Consider the following 357-nt stretch of genomic DNA (forward strand, 5'->3'; position numbering starts at 1 on the left):
AACTTTCGAAATAAAACTACATTGATGATGATGACATTTAACCGGATATGATTAAATTAAACATATTCCTTTGTTTAGTTTAGGCATATAACATACGTGGCAAAAGCAACAGAACAGCGTTTAACTCCAGGTTATACTTAGTGTTAACAAAATAACTATGGTTTTAAGAGAAACAAGGTGTTTACTGAATACAAATATCGTGAAATGCTACTTTGAGGACACACAGGGGTCACAGACGAGTCAAAGAGAATTTAAACTTTCAGACTAGCTTGGGGAATACCAGCTAACTTTGATGTTAAAAATCATCTCGCTAACATGTGATAACAGTGCCGGACTGACTTATTTAGTCGTTTACTT

Source organism: Penaeus monodon, chromosome 27 (assembly GCF_015228065.2).
Source record: "Penaeus monodon isolate SGIC_2016 chromosome 27, NSTDA_Pmon_1, whole genome shotgun sequence".
In the NCBI taxonomy this organism is placed as follows: Eukaryota; Metazoa; Arthropoda; class Malacostraca; order Decapoda; family Penaeidae; genus Penaeus; species Penaeus monodon.